The sequence below is a fragment of the Moschus berezovskii genome, chromosome 15 (genome assembly GCF_049115385.1).
Source record: "Moschus berezovskii isolate FMDL1 chromosome 15, NW_MosBer_1.0, whole genome shotgun sequence".
Lineage (NCBI taxonomy): Eukaryota > Metazoa > Chordata > Mammalia > Artiodactyla > Moschidae > Moschus > Moschus berezovskii.
The window spans coordinates 67,210,215-67,230,021 of NC_142474.1; the positions used below are offsets into that span (position 1 = coordinate 67,210,215).

Below are 19,807 nucleotides of genomic sequence, written 5' to 3' on the forward strand. Positions count from 1 at the left end.
GCAGGAACTGTGCGGGATGCTATCTGTGGGTCCGCTGACACCAGGGACAAGACAGGCAAGGTCCGTGGCACAGTAGGGCAGACAGTCAGTAGGTTACTGTGTTGGTAGCACATTTCAGACTGATCAGGGTCATGAAGGCAGTCGGGTGGCCTGAGTAGTGGGGTGAGGCACCTTATGAGTGGGGGGAGCCGTTGAGGGAGAGGGAGGGAGGCACCTTGCTGGCCTCCATGAGAAGCGCATGCAAGACCATCCTTGACATTAACTCCTAGCTGCATCTTCACTAGTATATCGTGATGTCATATCACACTAAGTGTTCTTGCTATTTTAAGTTACATGTGGGTCCTTAAACAAGTTTGTTTTGTTGTTGCTGTTAATAATGCTTTCTCTGCCTGAATGCCTCTCAGGCCCCCTTCACCTACAGGTGAATTTCAGGACCCATTTCACATTGTTAACACTTCTAGAAAGCCTCTACTTTCATAAATATAACACTTCAGAAAGTACTAGAGAGCTCTCTCCTCCTTTCCAGAGGAGAAACTTCCTTCTTGGGAATTATTTGAAATCTCTGCTCCCTTCTCCCTCAAATGTCACATCACCAAGTCAGTACCTCAGTGGCTGTCTCTTCAATAACTTCTTTAATCCGTTTACATTTGGGCCCCTTCATTTTTCCCCCTCCCCTTTTCCTCATCTGGTTCGAAATTAGTGGGACAGATAGTACAGAAGTTATCAGAAGCCAGGTATTAAGCTGCTTTATCTTAGCCAGTGAAGAGTCAGCACCAAGGACAGGGCGCCTGTGCCTGTCCAGGCTCTCTTCCCTGCCCTCCTCCCCATCAATATTTTAGTTGTGCCATGCCCGTGTTCCTTAGGTGAAGAGCTTCTCACTCCTCACTGCTGAGTAAACTATCATAGGTGTCACTTTATATTGAAATTACTTGTCTTATTATCTCCCCTGCCAAACTTAGGGGTACCCTCCTTAACTACACTTAGCACAATTCCTGAGGCATAGCAGACTTTTCAAATACTAGATGGATTAATAAATGAGTCAATGACAATAGACCCACAAATACATTTCATAAAACAGAGTAAAATCCAAGGACACATTTAGATAAAACAAGTATGCACGGAAGCAAAGTAGTGTCTTTTTTATTACACCTTCAGACATCACTTCTCAACCCTGGCTGTGGATCAGAGTGATCCTGAAGTGCCGCTACTCCAGAAATGTAGACGAATCCTAAGAGTGGGGCTTTTCATGTGCATGGGAGTCAGGAACAGGTGACTTCCAAGGGCACAAAGTGATTCTTCTGCAAAGGGCATGAAGTAATTCTTCCACAAATGACCATAAAGCTGCCACATCCCTAGAGGGAGAAGCACGCATGAGGGAGGAGGCTCCAGCTGCTCCTGTTTGTATGAGCAACAGGACCAAATCTTTTCATCTAGGTGAACTGGAAATCGGGAGGATCGTGTCCTTATGCTGACATCTGCTGGTCTGTCAGTGCTGGTGCAACAGTGCAGGCAAGAGTATTCTCTCGGGTCCTTCCTTTTCCATCTGCAACTTACAAGGAAACAGTCCTCAGAATCACTTCACTTCCCAGGTGGTGCCAGTAACACAGTAAGTCCATTCTGCTTCAACTTTGTGTTGTCGTTGCTCAGTTGCTCCAGTCGTGTCCAACTCTACAACCCCATGGACCACAACACGCCAGACTCCCCTCTCCTTCACCATCTCCCAGAATTTGCTCCAGTTCATGTCCGTTGAGTTGGTGATGCTATCTAACCATCTCATCCTCTGCTACCCGCTTCTCTTTCTGCCTTCAACTTTCCCCAGCATCAGAGTCTTCTAATGAGTCAGCTCTTCAACTGGGGAAGCAAAGAAATGCCAAAACAGCACAGTGGATGTGAGAGAAAATCCATTTCAAGCTTTTGACTTCCTTTCTTTTTGTGAACTTCACCTTTCTGGTTATCTAACTAGCTATAAATGTTCTCAAAATATGAGTGATAAGCATGTTTCATTAATACTTGAAAGGTCAGGGACATCCCTGGTAGCCCAGTGGCTAAGACTCCATCCTCCCAATGCCGGGGGAGAGTTTGCATGCCACAGCTAAAGATCCCACATGCCGTAATGATCCCATGTGCCAAACTAAGACCCCATCAAATTGTAGGTTAAATGAAAGTGCTCGGTTATGAAACAAAATGGACTAAGGAGACCTTCCTCTGACTATGCTGATTTTAATGGAAACCATTTTACAGAAAAACCCCAATGAAATTTTTAGCTACCCCAATATTAAAAACACCTTTGTGTCTCCTAAGAACTCACAGGCAGATGTTGAGGAATGCCCAAAAGAATAGTGATGGATAAAGGGAAGGCAATTTAGAACTAGCATTTACCTTCAAAAGTCCAGAAATCTGCTAATCCATTTGCAGGTGAGCAAAGATTAACAGCCCATGTGTTTTATAAAAATTAAAGTAATACGTGCTCATTGTAACAGAAGAAACCACCTGAGATATGTAAAGTGAAAGACATACTATGTGCTGAAAAAACTGATTTTAATAAAAGCTGATGGTATTTCCTCAACAAATTTCCCAAAATTAATGAATAAATGCTAATATACAGGGAGTGTATCTGGTCTCACAACAGTAAGATCATCTTATTGACATTTCTCAGCACTTTGCCTTTGCCATTTAATAATAATCATGGAGATTCTCCACCTTTGTCAATACATATTACATCTATATCATATCTATGTCCAATATCATATATATTGATACACCAAGTTACATAAATTATATATCAGTACACACAAAAATGTTGTAGAGATAAATCACATTCTGTTTAGCACATACAAGGCCCCAGGGTTATATAACTGTTCATCCAGGCAATCTTTCCTCTATCAGAAAGAATTTCTGAACTCCATACCTAAGCAAAGCAGAACAGATAATGATGAAGTCAAACACCTAAACATTTTCACGTAGAAGTCTGAGAAAGGAGGATATCTTTTGCTACAGGAACAAGGTCACACAACATGGCTCCATGTCAGTATCTTCTCTGATCTTCAGCTTTTGAACATCCTTCTAAATTAGTCATTCAGTAACTGACAACTTAATCATGTTTTGTTTTCTTGCCACTACAAACAAAGCTGTTAACAAATTTCCAGGAATGTACGGCTTTCTATGCCACTATCTCCATGAGACAGATTTCTAAGGTGGAACTCCTCTGCCAAAGAGAATGAATTTTTTTTCTTTTGATAGATGTGGTCAGATTACATTCAGAAAAGGCACGACACTTTACTACCTCCAGAAGTAAAGGAAGAGAATATCCGCTTGCCGAAGCACAGCGGCATACAATGTGATCCTTCCCCTTCCTTTCTTTTTTCCTGCCAATTACATGATTTATAGTTACATTTAATGATTGTTAGCACTTTGTAAAATATATACATTATCAAATATTCCTTCTGAAAAGAGCCGATATAACCTGCACCCACCTGACACCAGAACATTTCTTCATAATTTTAAAAATAGTTGTTGAATTATTGCTTTAACTCCTGGGACTTCCCTGGCAGTCCAGGGGCTAAGACTATGTTCCCAATGCAGGGGGCCCAGATTCAATCCGTGGTGAAGAAACTAAGATCCCACATGCTGTGAGGCATGGCCAAAAAATACAAAGAATATATATAAATTTGCATATATACACACACTCCTTGTTTAACTTTCACCAGCTTGACTTCTAGTCAGTTTGAGTATCTTTTCATATAAATCTTATCTTCAGTGAGTCACCTTTGCCCCTATGTTTTCTATTTCTTATTCAGAGAAATTATTATTACGGAAATTAATAGTTTTGTCTGTCATATCTATTGAAAATATATTTTCCAGTCTGTCCTTCAACTTTGTCTATAATTTTTTTTGTCATAAACTTTAAAAAATATATATGTAAAAAAAATACCTATCTGATTACTAGGATTTTTGGTCTGTTTGGAGGATTTTTCCCATTCCAAATTTACTCTCCAAAATATCATTCTAATTCTTTATTGTTTTCTAATATTAAGCCTTTACTCTTTCTGTTTGAGAGAAACAAACAGAAAAGTCCAGAGAAAGGGAGTATGAGAAAGGGAGGTAGCTTTTCATGTATCTAATACGTGTGTATATGGTACATATATTTAAACATCTATCAGGGAGAATGATGTCACCAAGATGGTGGAGTACGGGGACCCTAGTCGCTATATCCCAACAAAGATTCATAATTAGACAGCTATGCACAAACACACACCCTGGGAGAGCTCTGGAGTTCACTTAAGAAACTTTAGTAACACAGCAGGACAAAAAAACCTGAGAATAACCACACAAAAAGGGAAGGAAGACAACTCATTTTGCCCACATCATCCCATCCCCCACGCCAGCTTTGCAGAGCATTGAGAGAGAGAAGTCCCCAGTTAGAAGCAGTTCCCCTCACAAGAAGAGGAAGAGCAGGGTGAGCAACCAGCTTCCCAGTCTCTCTGGGCCCCATAGAAAGGTCCCATTCAGTTTTACTGCAACCAGAGGCCGGCAGAGCTGAGATATATACAGACGACTAGGAACGATAAAATCAGGAGGCTACCAGCAGCAGCCACGTGGCAGAAATGACGGGTTCTCAGGGCCCTGTCTTGGAGACAAACCCAGCAGCCTTCACTACTAAAGCCATTCCTCGCAGATGTCACTGGCTTCCATTCCACAGGCACCTGCGGCTGACCGCCACAGCTGAGCAAGTGTGCACGCCTCCAATGCCGCACCCCTACCTCCCCTGCTGCTTGCCCTCGTCCCTGTTCACGGAGCCTGGAGGCTCTGCTGAAGACCCCGCCGGCCCTGCAGCCTCTGTAGACCTTGCTCCCCTCCTCCTGCGGTGCTCATCAAGGACCGCACAGTTGCCCATGCTGTGGAACCCGGCAGCCTGAGCTACTGACCATCACTAGACCTGGGGCCACAATCTCCCCCTGCACTGGGCAACCTTCAATAAATGGTGTTGGGAAAATTGGATAGCCACCTGCAAAAGAATGAAATGAAACCTCTTTCTTATAAAAATTAACTCAAGTGTAAAAACTGAAACCATAAAACTCCTGGAAGAAAACATGGAGAAAAATCTGGACATCTGTCTTGGCAATATATGTTTTGATTTGGACACCAAAAGCACCAGCAACAAAAGCAAAATTCAACAAGTGAAAAACTGCATCAAAGTGAAAAAGCTTCCATATAGGAAAAAAAAATATATATATATCTCAATAAAATGAAAAGGTAACCTAAGGAATGGGAGAAAATATTTGCAAACCACATATGTGATAAGGGGTTAATACCCAAAATATATGAAGAAATTACACAACAGCAAAATTAAAAAGTCCAAGTTAAAAATGAGCAAAGGCTTTGAATACACATTTATCCAAAGAAGATATACAAATGGCCCAAAAGTACATGAAAATATCAACATCACTAATCAAGGAAATGCAAATCAAAGCTATGAGGAAATATCTCATGCCTGCTAGAACAGCTATTATGAAAAAGACAAGAGATAACACGCTAATGAGGACGTGAAGAAAAGGGAACTTCTGTGCACTGTTGGTTGGGAACATACAGTGCAGCCAGTATGGAAAACAGTGTGGAGGTTCCTCAAAACAATTAAAACCAGAACTGCCTTGTGTGTGTGTGTGTGTTAAGTTGCTTTAGTCATGCCGACTCTTTGCAACTGTGTGGACTGTAGCCCCACCAGGCTCTTCTGTCCATGGGGATTCTCCAGGCAAGAATACTGGAGTTGGTTGCTATGCCCTCCTCCAGGGGATCTTCCCGACCCAGGGATTGAACCTGCATGTTTTACGTGTCCTGCATTGGCAGGCAGGTTCTTTGCCACAAGTGCCACCTGGGAAGCCCCTAGAACTACCCTATGCTACAGCAATTCCATTTCTGGGTGTATTTCCAAAGGAAATGAAATCACCATGTCAGAGAGGTATCTACACTGCCATGTTTACTGCAGCATTTTTGACAATAGCCAAGATATGAAACAACTTAAGTGTCTACTGATTTAATGAATGGGTAAAGAAAATGCAAGAGATAGATGTAAGGAAAGAGAGAAAATAGAGTTTATCTCTGAGAAAGAAGAAAACCCTGCCACTTGCCACAACAAAAATGAACCTTGAGGGCAAGTCAGGCAGAGCAAGACAATTACTGCATGATCTCCCTTATATGTGGAATCCAAAAACATTAAATTCATAGAAACAGAGAAGAGGATGGTGGTATGCACTTCCAGGTATAGGATAAGTAAGCTCTGGGGAACTATGTACTACATGGTGCTGCAGTTACCAATACTGTATTATATGCTTGAAAATATCTAAAGGGGAGAGGTTAAATTTTCTCACCACAACACCCTGACAATGATAACCACGTGAGGTAAAGGATATGTTAACTAACCTTAGTGTGGTAATCATTTTGCAAATATATGTGTATCAAATCATTATATGGCACACCTTAAATTTGCCAAATGTTATATGTTGATTATATTTCCAGAACGCTGGGAAAAAATAGCTATGATTAATATGTTCAAGAAATTAGATGATATGATGGAAAAATCTCCATAGAGAACTGGAAACTTTTTTTTAAAAAGAACCAAATGGAAATGCTAGAACTGAAATGATGAACAAAATCAATTGGGTTTAACGGTAGATCACAAACAGGTGAACCAGAACACAGCTCAGAAGATTAAAGCACAGAAAGAAAAAATAGGATTCAAAATTACAGAAAGAGCGTGAGAGAGACATGTAAGACAGCAGAAACAACACGCAATTCGAGTCCCAGAAAGTAAGGAGCAAGAGAAGGGAACAAAAGTAACTGGGTTTGGGGGATTTTTTCTTTTTTTTTGAGAAAACAATATCCCAGTGAAGGAATGAGTGACAACAGAGGCTGCCCGTCATCAAGGGGGACAGGAAGGCTTCCTTGGCCCACGCATCACAAGGAAAAGAGTAAAGTCTACGCTCTCTTTTCTTATAGGCTGGTGAGAAGCCCTTGATAGATTCAGACCAGGATGTGGCCTTCAGGTGGCTTATTTTCAGTAAAGTGTTACGTGAACTGTGACACTGTCTATGTGTGACTTAACTTTGACATGTGTCTGATGTAGTTTAATTGTATGTTACTAAATAGCTTCTCTGTGCAAATGCAATTTGGACTCTAAAAATACTGCTTATTTGTACTGGAATACATTATAAATTTGTTATTAACAGCATCTGGATGATTTAGCCCGATGAGATCTAATTATTTTCCTTTGCATCCAAGCATTCTTTTCTTCCTCAAATACCATCTATAGCAACAAGAGAGGAGTTTTGAGCAAGACATTGCCTGAGTTATAAATCGTCTTATCATAAGAAAGAGAAAGAAAAGATTTTAAATAACACAGGATTGAGCAGAATTCATTTTTTACTTGTACTTCCAAAGCTTGGAGTAGAAGGAGAAGTAGAAAGAGCAGAAGGAGACAGTCCAAGAGAAGAGGAACAGGGAGGGGAGCTGGTATGGGTTGCCCAGCCTTTCGGCCTGGTCTGCAGGGGTGAGTGTTTTGAATCAGGTGGATCCATGCCCTGACTCCATTCTGGTTGCCCGTGGAGGGAGCCGGTGTCCCCCACATGTCCATGGCTCGGAGAGTAAAGACAGCTACATGGCAAAAAGCTGAAGAAGATAGGTTAGAAAATACAGCTCACAGTCCCCAAGCCTCAGCATGAGGTGGGGAGGAGCCAAATGTTTCTCCTGAGCGTTCAGAATGGTGAAGACAGGGCAATGGGAGCTTTCAGTCAAGAAAGCCGCCACTCACTCAAGGGGCAGAGGGTCCAGGGACACAGACCGTGGGAGTCTGCCAGGATTAGCTTCACAAGATTCAAATGAAGGCAGATCACATCAGCATGAAATATACTGGGGGAAATTTTTTTGAGTAAGATTCCTTTTAAAATAATAATAAAATCACTAAGTATCGCGCAAGATAAGGATGGGAACTAAAAATAAAGGAGCCTGTTGACAGATGCCTTGATGGCTTTACCAAATACCATCTAATTGACTGATTGCAAGCATGGCTCTAGGAGAGAAAGAGAATCTGACTTTGTCCCTTATTTTGAATAAATTACAAGATGGAGACTTCACCCCCAACACAGTTCTAATTAGAAATTTACATATCCAGTGACGGATTTTTTTAAACTTTTACCTTAGATGATAGGATACAAAACTGAATGAACCAAAACAAACAGAAGGAGTCAAGGTAGCCTTTGTGGGGCCTCAGCAGCTCCCCCGGGTCATCTGATTACACCAACATCCCCTAATATCATTAATGGGTAACACTAAAATATCTACTGCCAGCTGTTTTACTGTGCTTGCCACTCACTTGTTCATAGGAAGTTTTCCGCTTTGACCAGTGTCCTGCTTCAGTCTTGACAAAGATGAGAAGGAAACAGGGGAGACAGTAAACGAGGGAAGGAAAAAGGGAATTCTGAGCTAAGTCAGCCAGAGAAAACTTTCTCATTTGAAATTTAATTTTGGGAGACCTCCCTGGTATTCCAGTGGTTTGGACTTCACCTTCCAGAGCAGGGAGTGCGGGTTTGATCCCTGGTCAGGAAGCTAAGCGGAGAAGGCAATGGCACCCCACTCCAGTGTTCTTGCCTGGAGAATCCCAGGGACAGGGAGCCTGGTGGGCTGCCGTCTATGGGGTTGCACAGAGTCGGACACGACTGAAGAGACTCAGCAGCAGCAGCAGCAGCAGGAAGCTAAGATCCCACAAGCCTCCTGGCCAAAAAAACCCAAAACATAGAACAGAACCAACATTGCAGCAAATCCAATAAAGACTTTAAAAATGGTCCACATCAAATGAAATGTATTTCTTTGCTGTGTTCTTTGAAATAAGACACACATATTGTCACTAACTTCATGTCTGAAGGCTGCTGCATGATGGGCAGTGGGTCCCTTGAGGTCCCCAGAGCAGGCGATGAAATGATCCTAAGGGCATCTCCTCTAGCCTGTTGACCTTCTCTAATTGGTCCTTGGCAGAATTCACAAAGGAAGGCACCACTCTGATGTGAAAACCACATTAGCCTGAAGCATTGGTTCCTGTTTACAGTTTTCAAGGCAAACTTGCCCATGTTATCTGCACCCCCACCCTGTGATTTGGGCAGGAAGACATTATTATTAGCCTCATTTTATAGCTAAGGGAGGGGTGAGAACATAAACATGCCAACTTCTGACCTCCGTATGTTTCACAGTCTGATCACGGTATTTAAATACTTCAAACTATTTCTCTTAGAAAAGGCACCAGTGTAGGAAGGAGTACTTGGAGAAACAAGGCTCCCTGAGTTCCCTCTCTCCCTACCTTCAAAACACCCTTTTCCCCACAATGCAGCAACACCTCCATGTCTTCCTGGACCTTTCCTAACGGGGCAGAAGGCCACCTTTAAGCTGAGACTGAAAGGATGTGAAGACGCCATTCAGGAAAAGTCAGAAGGTAAGAATTCCAAGCTTCTCAATCAGGAATAGAGAGGAATATACCAGTGTAGCGTGAACCCAGCTTGCTTTGGAAGAGAATACGAGATGCTATGGGATGAGGTTAGAGAGGTGGAGCTGGCATCAGATCTTTTTTTTTTTTTTTGGGCTACACAGCTTGTGAGATCTCAGTTCCCCTGAGCGGGAATTGAACCCAGGCCCTCGGCAATGAAAATACGGAGCCCTAACCACTGGACTGCCACTGGAATTCTCTGGCATCAGATCTTGTAAAGCCTTGGAGGTCATGGCAAGGAGTTTAGATTTTATCCTAAGTACAAAGGCAAGTTTAAATTTTCTGTAGCAAAGAATGACAAATCTGACATGTTCAGGGAGGTGTTATATATAATGGTTAATAATTCAAGCTCTCGAATCAGACTCTGTAGATTCAAACACCATTTCTACCATTAAATGAAGACATATTATTTAGTTTCCAGATGTCAGTCTCCTCATTAATAAAGGTAACACTAGTACAACATAGGACTCTATTGAAATGATTCACTGTAAATCACTTAGACTGGTGCCTCGTGTCTAAAGAATTGGTAAACATTGTGTATGTGTGTGTTAGTTGTCAGTCATGTCCGACTCTTTGCGACCCCATGGACTGTAGCCCACCAGGCTCCTCTTTCCCTTCTCCAGGGGTCTTCCTGAGCCAGAGCAGATGCTTCACTGTCTTAGCCACAAACGTTACTTCCTTTTATTTTATTTTTAATTATTCTGGCTGCTGTTTGGAGAATGGATTGGGGGCAGGGGGTAAGGAACAAGGTCAGTTGGGAAGTTACTGAAATGGCCCAAGGGATAGTTTATGGAGCTTGGACTAAGTAGGTGAGGGCAGAGACAAAGGGATTTACATCTGGGGAGAGCCAGAAGGACATCTGCTGCATTGACAAGGGTAAGAATTAAAAGATAGAATTAATAATGGTTTTGGGGTTTAGGATTGAGGTATGACGGGGAGAGATCGGTTTTACTGAAATGAGAAAGACTGAGAGGAGCACTGATTTAAGGGAAAATAAAAATTCCTATTTTATCCAAAATAAGTTTCAGGCAACTTGTTGCAGATTCAAGTGGAAAGGTCAACAAAACAGTTATGTGAAACCAGGTAAATGTAACAGTCAAAGCTGTTAGAATCTTGGGAGCATAGTCTTAGCCACTGCATAATTTAAATGGTTTTATTGAATAAGACCTTGTTGGTAACCCCAATGCCTTAAGGAAGTAATTTGTATTGATCTTATATCCAGCTCAGTGTTGAAGACCAGCATTTAAATGTGACTCTCTCTTGTGGCCCAGTGGCTAAGACTCTGTGCTCCCAATCCAGGGGGCATGGTTTTAATTCCCGGTGGGGGAACTAAGATGCCACAAGGTATAGCCAAAAATAGAAAATGTGACTGGGCCCATTAAAAACTGCTAAATCTTAATTTGATGTTCTAAAATACTGAACAGGGTCAATTGCAATAAATATTTTTTTCTTGCCTTAATCAAGTTATTGGATCTTCCCTGCAGCTCAGACAGTAAAGAATCTGCCTGTAGTGAAGAAGACCTGGGCTCGATCCTTGGGTTGGAAAGATCCTCTGGAGAAGAGCATGGCAACCCACTCTAGTATTCTTGCCTGGAGAATCCCATGGACAGAGAAGCCTAGCAGGCTACAGTCCACGGGGTCACAAAAAGAGTTGGACAGACAGGTGACTCAGCGCACACACATGCACCAGCGAAAAAGCAGATTAAAAAAAACTTTGGACACAAAAGACCTTTAATAAAATTTGTGCTTTAAACTTTAAAAAATATGTAACACAGTGTTTCTTAAATCTTATACTCTGGGGACAAACCCCTCTTTGCTGTAGGATCATTTAAGGTTCCTCTGCAGCCTCCAATAGCTTGTTGTAGCCAGTGGCATCAAACAGAGCTTCTGGAAAATCTGTAGCATTTAATTTTGTATTTCTTCCCACACAATTTTGAATTTTCTTTCTCTCTAATTATATTTCAGATCAAGGCTTCCTACAGCACAGCACTGTGATTCTTTCATAATTATCAATATTTGTTAAGAATATTAATATTATGGACTGAGAATTTTCCTTTATTGTTGATAAGTAAGATTCTAATTAAAATGTAGTAAACAGACTGTTAAAATTATGTGTGGGGTTTTTTTGTTTTTTAAATTTTTTAAGTTGCTTTTTGAAATCATGAATTGAAAAACAGTCCAAGGTACAAAGATATTTTCTATAGCTCTGCTGATATACAACTACCATATAGTAAATGACACATATTTAAGATCTACTATTTGGTCAGTTTTTGATGTATATACATACGTTTGGAAACTATCTCCAAAACATGTTCATTACCCTTGAAAGCTTCTTTCATTTTTTCTTGGCCTCACAGGGCATGAGGGGTCTTATTTCTCTGACCAGGAATTGAACCTGTGCCCTGCAGTGGAAATGCTGAGTCTTAACCACCAGGGAAGTCCCTAGAAAGTTTCTTAAAAGTTCCCTTGTGCCCCTCTGTAACCTCCCTTTTTCCTTCCTCCCACCCCTTCCCATTCTTTTATTCACTATAGATTAGTTTGAATTCTCAAGAATTTAAAGAAATAAGACCAACCATTCAATATGTCTTCTTTTTAACCTGTTTTTACTCAGCATTATTTTGAGATTCATCCACACTTGTATCAGAAGTTTGTTCTATTTTATGGCTGAATAATATTCTGCAGTGTGATTTTTTAACACTATTTTTTAATCCATTCACCTATGCTGGACAGTTGGGTTGTCTCCAACTTGGGACTATAACAGATAAAGTTGCTATGAATATTTGTGTACAAGTCTTCGTGTGGACATATGCTTTTATCTCTCTTGGACAGTTACCTAGGAGTAGAATAGCCAGGCTGTGGTAAGTATGTGTTTAACCTTTTAATCACCTGCTAAACCATTTTCCAAAGCTGTACCATTTCCATTCCCGCAAGCAGTATCTGAGAGTACCACTTCCTCCACACCCTTGCCAACACTTACTATGATCAACCTTTTTAATTTTAGCCAAGCTAGTGTAAGTATGTAGTAGTGCCTCAATGGTTTTAGTCAGTGCAGCAGTTTTGATGTCAACACATTTTTTAAGATTTTGGTTAAGGCATAAGCATTTTTCAGGGTTCTGCTCATGGTTCTCATTTACACCTAGGTGTGGCAATCAGACTGGATGAAACATATAGAGGAAAGACTTTAAATATTGGTTTTGTAGCTTGCATTTTCACACATTTTACTTTGACAGCCCTAAACCACTTTTCACCAGCTTTGGTCTTTCATACAGAAGCTGACTGCTTGATGTTGCCATATGCCATTACTGTGTGAAAAGAAATGGTGTGGAAGAACAGGTGTTTTCAGGTTTTGCTAGGGTTAACAACTGAGTGAGCAGAAAGTGGATGTTAAAACTGTAAAATTATCTAACAAAACAGAAACAGACTCACTCTAGGGTTTGATATAGAGGTCAAACTAGGGTTACCACTGGAGAGAAGGAAGAGGGTGAGATAATATAGGGGTGAGGATTAAGTGGCACAGACCAGAGCAGATAAAATAAATAAGCTACAAGGATATATTGTACAGCACAGGGGATGTGGCCAATATTTTGCATTAACTTTAAATGGAGTATAAACTTTAAAAACTGTGAAACTTCTATCACACCTGAAACTTACTGTTCATCAACTATACCTCAATTTTAAAAAAAAAGCAAATAAGCTACCTGGTATATTGTACAGCACAGGGAATACAGCCAATATTTTCTAATAAATCTAAATGGTGTATAATCTATAAAAATACTGAATTACTATATTTTATACCTGAAACTAATATAATATTATAAATTGACTATACTTCAATCTTAAAAAACTTAATCACAAAAATTTAATATTCTCATAATGTACAAAGAACTCATAACTCAACAATAATACAACAAAGCCAAATAAAAATGGAGAAGCCAAAAAAAAATGTATAGAGTGGTAACTACAGTTAATAATACTGGATTGTCTATTTGTAAGTTACTGAGAACTTAAAAGTTCTCATCACAAGAAAAAAAAATTGTAACTGTGTGTCTGTGTGTGGTGACTGATGTTAACTAGACTTATCCTGGTGATCCTTTCACAAAATATACATGTACTGAATTATCATGTCGTACTTTAAAGCTACAATGAGGTACCTCCTGCCTCACACTTATTAACAGCTACTAGAAAGAGGGAGGGTGTGGAGAAATTGGAACACGTGTGCACTGCTAATGGGAATGTAAAATTGTACAGCCACTATGGATTACAGCACAACAGTTCCTCAAAAATAAAAAATAGATACGATCCAGCAATTCCACTTCTGGGTATATACCCAAATTTATTAAAAGCAGGGGTTCAAGGAGATATCTGTACACCCATATTGAGGCAGCTTCATTCACAAAAGCTAAGATGCAGAAGTAAGCCAAGTGTCCATGGATAAAAGAACAGATAAGCAAAATGTGAATACACAAGGAATGGAATGTTATTCAACCTTAAAAAGGCAGGAAATTTTGATTTACACTACTACCACATGGATGGAGCTTAAGGACAACATGTAAGTGAAATAAGCCAGTTTCAAAAAGACAAACACTGTATGATTCTACTTATATGAAACAGTCAAAATCATAAGAGAAAGCAGAAAGGCGGTTGCCGGGAGCTAGAGGTAGGGAAGACTAGGGAGTTAGTGTTCAATAGGTACAGAGTTTTGGTTTTTACAGGATGAAAAAAGCAATGGAGATGAATGGTGGCGATGGTCCCACAACATTATAAATGCATTTAATTGTTGTTGTTGTCGTTCAATTGCTAAGTCGTGTCTGACTCTTTGAGACCCCACAGACGGCAGCCCACCAGACTCCTCTGTCCTTCACTACCTCCTGGAGTTTGCTCAAATTTCTGTCCTTTGAGTCGGTGATGCTATCTAATACCACTGAACTGTACCCTTTAAAATGGTTAAGATGATAAATTTTATGATATATATATATATTACCACAATTTTAAAAATTGGGGGGAAGAAAAAAGAAGAGATTCAGAGACTTCCTGGTAGTCCTCTGGTTCTTAGTGTAGTCCCTCAAGAGACCCAGCTGTACTTCCCAAGTTCAATGAGCAATCAGAGCTTTTCTCCAAGAACTTCTCCTTTATGCCTGAACCACTTTGAATGGAATTTGTTCCTTATAAACCAGTGATACTAGGTAGCAATGATAACGGCTCCAGAGTCACAAAGTAGGGAGGCACAGTGTATGCATGTATCTCAGTATTTCACAGATGTTAATGCTTATTACTAACTGAACACTGGGCTCCCACGGGCATAGTCTCTGTACAGTGTCAATGCAAAGAAACCAACAACCACACTTAATTTTAAACCAAGCCGACGATTCTTAAACCCCGCTTCTTCCCTTTCTTCTCACTTTCTGCCCTTCTCTTACCCTGCAGTGTCCCCAAACATCCTTCTCCCTGCTTAGCTCTCAGCTCCCCACCAAAAATTCTCTCCCAAGCTTTCTGAGGCATTGTCTTCTTCCTGGGGTTATTCTTCCATCTCTTCTGTTCTGGTTTTCCTCCCAGTGACTAGCACCACGGTGTGGAGCAGGAAAGGGTTGGCTGAAGGAGGTAAACAAAGGTCAGAGGACTAAGTGGTAAGGCAGAGGGAGGGTTTTATTAACAAGCAAGAGGAAAGATATATACTATGTATAAAACATATATGGACTTCCCTGGCAGTCCAAGGATTAAGACTCCACTGCGGGGAGCATGGGTTTGATCCCTGGTAGGAAACTAAGGTCCCATATGCCACACAATGCAACTAAAATTTTTATTAAAAAAATCCATTCTCCATCCATGGGATTCTCCAGGCAAGAACACTGGAGTGGGTTGCCATGCCCTCCTCCAAGGAATCTTCCTGACCCAGGGATCAAACCTGAGTTGCTTACATCTCCTCCTTTGGCAGGTGGGTTTTTTTTTTTAACCACTAGCCCCACCTGGGAAGCCCTAGTAATAGCATCCTAATTACACATACATGTTATGGTTAAAATAGAAATCATGAGAAGAGTTATCTTTTTTAACTACCAATTTGTAAGTACACCTTTACCAGGACAGAAAAAGGAGAAACAGATACCCAAGATGATATCCTGAGCATCTCTGGCTGTGAACAAGCTGAAATTCAGAGGCTCACACAGCTGTTTATCATTATCTCTCAGGGCTCTGTGGCTTGATTGGACTCAGCGGGGTGGTTTTTCCACCCTGGTCTCTCTCCTGAAGCTTTATTTAGATAAGGGGGCTGGGTGCCTCCCCTTCACCTCATCCCTGATGCCTCGTTTTTCTCCACATGATCTCACCCTGCTGCGGGCTGAAAGAGCCAGTTAAGGGCTAAGCCCACCACCACTTCTGCTGTCCTCTATCTGTCAGAACAGTCACAGCACCTGCCTGGGTTCAAGGGGGAGGGAAAGAAATGGATTCCACCTCTTCATGGGGAAAGAGAGAGATGGTTGTGGCCATCTTTGGAAAATACAGTCCACTGCAGGGGGCATAAAAGTTAGACATTTATATCAGAAACAAATATTCCTTATGATTAAGAGCAAGCCAAATAAAATAAATGGGCAAAACTATACAAAATGCTAAACCAAAAGAAAAAAAAAATCCCTCTCCACTGGAGGAAACAAAAAAAGGTAGCAGGATTCTTACCTCAGGTCAACCCAGTTCCCTTGCCAGAAGATGAAAGTGCCCTTTGCTGCTGCTGCTAAGTCACTTCAGTCGTGTCCGACTCTGTGCGACCCCATAGACGGCAGCCCACCAGACTCCCCCGTCTCTGGGATTCTCCAGGCCAGAAGAGTACTGGAGTCGGATACCATTGCCTTCTCCAAAAGTGCCCTTTAGCTGGAAGGTAATGAACCAAAACACAAGTTGCACTTGGTGGATGTGCCCAAAGAGCGAGGTTGTAAGAAGCTGAAAATCCAGTTCAGTGAAACCAAGTTCCCCTGCATTCTCTATCCACGAGCCACCCTCTGCAGAGATATTCTAGGGAGGCCCTCCGCAAACAGGAAGCCACGTGGAGAATTTTCTTCCACCCCATCATACCAGGATAATCAGTTCTTCCATGCCTGTAATTCCATCAGGCATTCTCTTCCCCATCTCCCAAACTCAGTCACTGCCACTCCTGTGTCCTGAAGCTATTTCTGGAGCATTCCTCTATTGGGGCATTAACTCTGCCCTTGGAGACTTTCCACTGCAGCTTTCTCAATGGTAGGTGGTCTATTCTCTCACACTCCATGTACCTTAACCTCAGAGGGTGAGTTTGCTGTTCTCTGTGCTCCCCATTGCTACCTGCAGACATTCTAGTGGCTCAACATTTTATTTAAAATAATACAAAAAGCAAACACATGTTTCTCTTGAGGCTCATGCCATTTGGGTAAGCTATTCCGTTTACCTCTTCAGAACTGCCATTTCCCCGAATTCCAGTCACTCCTGCTCTCTCACTTCAGAACCCTGACACTTGACTCCCAATCTTCCTTTAAGATGACCTTAAATATTGTCATCATGCTGTTTGTCCAGAAGAGTCATGCATTACACCTGTTTCCTGATTTCTCATCCAGTCGGCACTCTGGTCCCCTCAAAAGTGTCCCAGTTTCAACAGTTCTATGTGACCACCCTAACCCTGGGTGACTTAGCAGTTTGTCATTTTTGGCGTCTTACTTCCTTGACCATCTCAGACACCCAGGCCCTTGGTCACACCCTGGACATTGTCAGCATCCATAATCTCACTGCCTCCAGAAGTAAACTTCAAACTGCCTCCCTTCTGACCACAATGACCCATCCTTCCAGCTGGCTTGTTTTGGCCACTCCCATTACAGCTAAACGTTCTCCAAACCTAGGAAACCAGCTCTGCGGGAGGGCCACATGAGTGAGCAGACTGCTTCTGCCACCATCACCAATTTCAGACTCTCAGGCTGCCTGGAAATCCCATTATATTCTCCTAAGCAACTCACTCTCCGATTCTTTGCAATGCCCTTGTTAAACTTTCTCCAGCTCCCTAAATCTATGATCTGCTAACCTCCTATCAACCCCCTCCCCAAGCAGATGATCGTATTTCTTTTTTTACTTTACAAAGAAAATAGAGGCTTCAGATATTATTTTACACGATCTCATGGATGAGAAAACAATCCTGGACATGGTCCCCATGGTCCTAACCCGGCTTGTCCCTACTGATCTTTCTCCAATAGCCCTGCCTCATACCAGCACTCCCAGGATGCCAGTCTCACTGGTTTACACTTAATTTCTAATCCTTTCTGCCCTTCCACCCCCAACCCAGCCCATCAGCAATGCTGCAGGTTCTGGTTTCATATTGTATCTTGGATCCAAACTCTTCTCATCATCCCCACTGTTCAAATCCTGATCAAAGCTACCATCATCCTTCATCTGGATGGTCCCCACAGCCTCCTAAATGTTCTCTTACTGCTTTTCCTCTTGTCCCATCTGAGTGATCTTCCAATCACGGGCCAGCGCGATGGCACACGGCAGAAATCAAATCACTTGCTAAAAACCTTCCAATATCTCCCCGCTACAATTAGAATAAAACCCAAAGTCCTCAAGGCTGACTCCCAGGCCCTGCTTGGTCTGGCGTCTGCCTACCTCTCTGTCCCCACTCTTTACCACTGCTGGCTCATTCGCCATATTCCAGTTACCCTGCCTTTTTAACCTTCTCCATTCCTACCTCAAGACCTTTTCTTGCTCTTTCTTCACTATGAATGCTTTTCCAAGTCTCTGAATGGCTGCCCCTTTCCATTGTTTTGCAGAGGTGTTCCTTAACCTCTTTTGCCATGAAAGTCACTCTGCTGCTTGACTCCACCTCTTTACACAGTACTGTGACTATTCAGAACATCCCACTGGCTGCCCATCACTCAGAGCAAGACCCCTACTAGACCAGAACAGTCCCTTCCTTGCTGTTTTTCTTACATCTTGAGTGCCCTCCTAACCCAAGACCTTTGAATGTGCTTCTCCTTTTGCTTGGAATATTCTCATCCAAAAATCCACATGGACCGTTCTCTCATCCATTTAGGTCTGGCTAAAGTGTCTATGGGGTCACATAGAGTTGGACACGACTGAAGCGACTTAGCAGCAGCAGCAACAAAGTGTCACTTAGCTAGATCTTCCTTGATAACGCTAACTAATACAGCACCTCCATCCCCACTCCCATTACTCTATTCCTCCCCTTTTAATTGCTGTCAAAATGCTGACATTACTTGACATGTTAAATATTAATTTGTATATTGTCTGTTTTCTCCCAACTAGAATGTACCTTCCATGAGAGCAGGAATTACTTTCATCACTACTGTTTTGCTTGTTCTTAGAAGGGTAGATGGTAAACAGTTTCCCGTTAAGTATTCAATGGCTGAACTATCTGAAACTACCTAAATAATTTATGGGTCTAATTTATGTCATCAGGTCTCCACCACCTTCCCCACAGATCCAGTTGTAGAACGACAGAGGAGGTGACTTCCACCATATTTCCAAATCTGGCCTTAACTGCTGCGTTTTCAGATTTCACCCACTTTCCCTCTGGAGATTCCACTTTCAAAAGTCACCGGGTTCTTCCCAGTTAGTCCTTTGCGATTACAAATCCTGCGGCCAAGAGTGGCCTGGTCCGTGTGCATCACTGTATCTCTGTAACCCATTCTTGGTGTGTGTTCAGTATGTGTTACATTAGCTCTTAGATCGCTGAGTCAAAGGGTCACTGCAGATGTAAGTTAAATCTCTGTGGCCGAATCCCCGTGCACAAGGTTTTGGCTATTTTGGATTTCCACCAGCTATATGGGAGAAGCCACAGCCTCGCCCGCCAACTGAGTGTCATTAGTCTTTAGGGGGCTGCCAACCCGATAATCAAGACCCTGCCCCTGAGGAGCGCACCCTTCCCCTGCAGCTCTACCACGGAGGCCGCACACCAGCGGGCGGCGCGCAGCCTGCAAGCAGGGCCTTGCACAACTGGCCCGAAAAGAGGAAGCCCCAAAAGGGCTAAGTCGACACTTACGAACACCGCTGCAAAAGAAACCGGCTTCTGGGGCTTTGGGGGAACGGCCTTTTGGGCCCCAATCCCTTGGCGGGTGATAGATACACCGAGGCGACAATCCAGAGGACGCCTCCGAGGGAGGAGGGCCCGCGACGCAGGTCGGGGAGGGTGAGAGAAGGCGCACCTTTCCCCCGCATTCAACCCAAGTTGTGGTCCCCTTGGGGAGGGGGGAGGAGGAAGGGGAGGGAGGAGCGGGGAGGGGTAAGGTGCGCGGAGCCCTCGAGTCGGAAAAAGCG

At 42.4% G+C, this 19,807-nt stretch overlaps 1 protein-coding gene and 1 long non-coding RNA gene across 9 annotated transcripts in view; one reads left to right on the forward strand and one right to left on the reverse strand.

The window, feature by feature from the left end:
- Window positions 1-1,165: 1,165 nt before the first annotated feature.
- Window positions 1,166-19,666, reverse strand: LOC148775461 (uncharacterized). 4 transcript variants are annotated; one of them, XR_016039196.1, is made up of 4 exons: window positions 19,533-19,666; window positions 16,193-16,384; window positions 14,944-15,115; window positions 1,166-1,543 (listed from the first exon to the last, which is right to left on the reverse strand). It is a non-coding gene; the product is annotated as an uncharacterized LOC148775461 (long non-coding RNA). The 4 variants fall into 4 exon arrangements; XR_016039197.1 differs by having other exon boundaries at window positions 1,166-1,549; XR_016039198.1 differs by lacking the exon at window positions 1,166-1,543 and adding an exon at window positions 11,015-12,359.
- APBB1IP (amyloid beta precursor protein binding family B member 1 interacting protein) overlaps window positions 19,492-19,807 on the forward strand; it is an 84,939-nt gene continuing 84,623 nt past the window's right edge. For 2 of the 5 annotated variants that reach the window (XM_088844152.1, XM_055427859.2), the window contains exon 1: window positions 19,492-19,669. The gene's annotated coding sequence lies outside the window, so the exon portion shown is untranslated. Of the gene's footprint in view, window positions 19,680-19,807 lie in introns of all 5 variants that reach the window. The other 3 variants (XM_055427856.2, XM_055427877.2, XM_055427872.2) reach the window with 2 other exon arrangements.